Genomic DNA, 1931 nt, shown 5'->3' on the forward strand with positions numbered 1-1931 from the left:
ACAATCAGTTGGCTATACATTATTTTTTTTTCTTCAGTCACTAGTATTGAGCCACTACCCTATTCAGAACACCACTACCCTATTCAGAATGCATGTAGTAATTTGTCTTCCCAACAGCATTGTAATCTGTGAGACTTTGCCTTACATTCATAGAACTATGCCTTGAAGGTACTTATTAAATCTTATATTTTTATTGATTCACATATGAGAGAATTGATAGAAAAGCCAAGAAAAGAGAATTTTTATATCTGCAGACTAAACAAAATAGCTGAATTTTAAGAATAGAATTAAGAGGTTCTCTTATAACACCACTTGAGAGTCACACTGTAAGAGGCAACAAGCTTTCCTCTTCTTCTCCACCATCTGCTTGGCAGCCACAAAGCAGCAACCATGCATGAATGCATCTCCATCCATGCTGGCCAGTCTGGTGTCCAGACTGACAATGCCTGCTGGGAGCTCTATTGCCTGGAACATGGCATCCAGCCCAATGGTCAGATGCCAAGTGACAAGACCACTGGGGAAGGAGATGTCTCCTTCAACACCTTCTTTAGTGAGATGGGTGCTGGCAAACATGTGCCCAGGGCAGTATTTGGAGACATGGCACCCATAGTAATTGATGAAGTTCACAATGGCACCTACTTCTGGCTTTTCCACCCTGAGCATCTCATCATAGGCAAGAAAGATATTGCTAATAACTGTGCCAAGGACACTACACGATTGACAAGGAGATCACTGACCTTCTCATCACCTCTCTCTGTCGATTATGGCAAAAAGTCCAAGGTGAAGTTCTCCATTTATCCAGCCCCGCAGGTTTCCACAGCTGTAGCTAAGCCCTACAGATCCATCCTCCCTACCAACACCACCATGGAGCACTCAAATTGTGCCTTTATGGTAGACAATAAGGCCATCTATGCCATCTGTTGTAGAAACCTTAATATCGAACGCTTAACCTACACTAACCTGAATAGGTTGATAGGTCAAATTGTGTGCTCCATCACTGCTTCCCTAAGAATTGATGGAGCCCTGAATGTTGATCTGACAGAATTCCAGACCACTGGGTGTTCTGTCCCCACATCCACTTTCCTGTGGTCATATATGCTACTGTCATCTCTGCTGAGAAAGCCTACCATGAACAGCTTTCTGTAGCAGAGACCACTAGTGTGTGCTTTGAGACAGTCAACCAGATGGTGAAATGTGCCCTTAGCCAGGGTAAATACACAGCTTGTTGCCTGTGGTACCATAGACACATGGTTCCAAAAGATGTCAACATTGCCATTGCCACCATCAGGACCAGTGTACCATCCACTTTGTGGACAGGTGCCCCTCTGGTTTCAAACTTCGCTCTGGTTCCTAGTCTTCCAGTGTGCTACCTGGTAGAGACCTGGCCAGAGTACAGTGAACTGTGTGTATGCTGAGTGGCACTATAGCTATTGCTGAGGCCTAGGCTTGTCTGGACCACAAGTTTGACCTGATGGATGCCAAGCATGCCTTTGTTCACTGGTATGTGGATGAGGCCATGGAGGAAGGAGAGTTTTCTGAGGCCTGTGAAGACAAGTCTTCTCTGAAGAAGGATTATAAGGAGGTTAGTGTGGTTTCTGTTGAAGGAGAAGGTGAAGAAGGAAAGGACTGCTAAAGTTAAAGATGTCACAAAGGTTTGTCTCCCTCTCTGATTTTTTCCCAGTTTTCCCTCCCTTCCCATATGGTCATCTGTGCTATTCCTTATAGTCCACATATGAGTGAAACATATGTTGATTGCCTTTCTCTGCTTGACTTATTTCACTGAGAATAATCCCCTCCAGTTCCATCCACATCGGTGCAAATCATACGTATTCATCTTTTCTGACAGCTAGATAATATTCCATTGTATAAATGAACTGCATCTTTATCACAAATAATGAATCATTGAACACTACATTAAAAACTATGATGTA

General features: G+C 43.4%; 1 pseudogene; it reads left to right on the forward strand.

The window, feature by feature from the left end:
* The first annotated feature begins 390 nt into the window (after positions 1–390).
* LOC123940725 lies at positions 391–1633 on the forward strand (annotated as a pseudogene).
* The last annotated feature ends 298 nt before the right edge of the window (positions 1634–1931 follow it).

The sequence above is a fragment of the Meles meles genome, chromosome 4 (assembly GCF_922984935.1).
Source record: "Meles meles chromosome 4, mMelMel3.1 paternal haplotype, whole genome shotgun sequence".
Classification (NCBI taxonomy): domain Eukaryota; kingdom Metazoa; phylum Chordata; class Mammalia; order Carnivora; family Mustelidae; genus Meles; species Meles meles.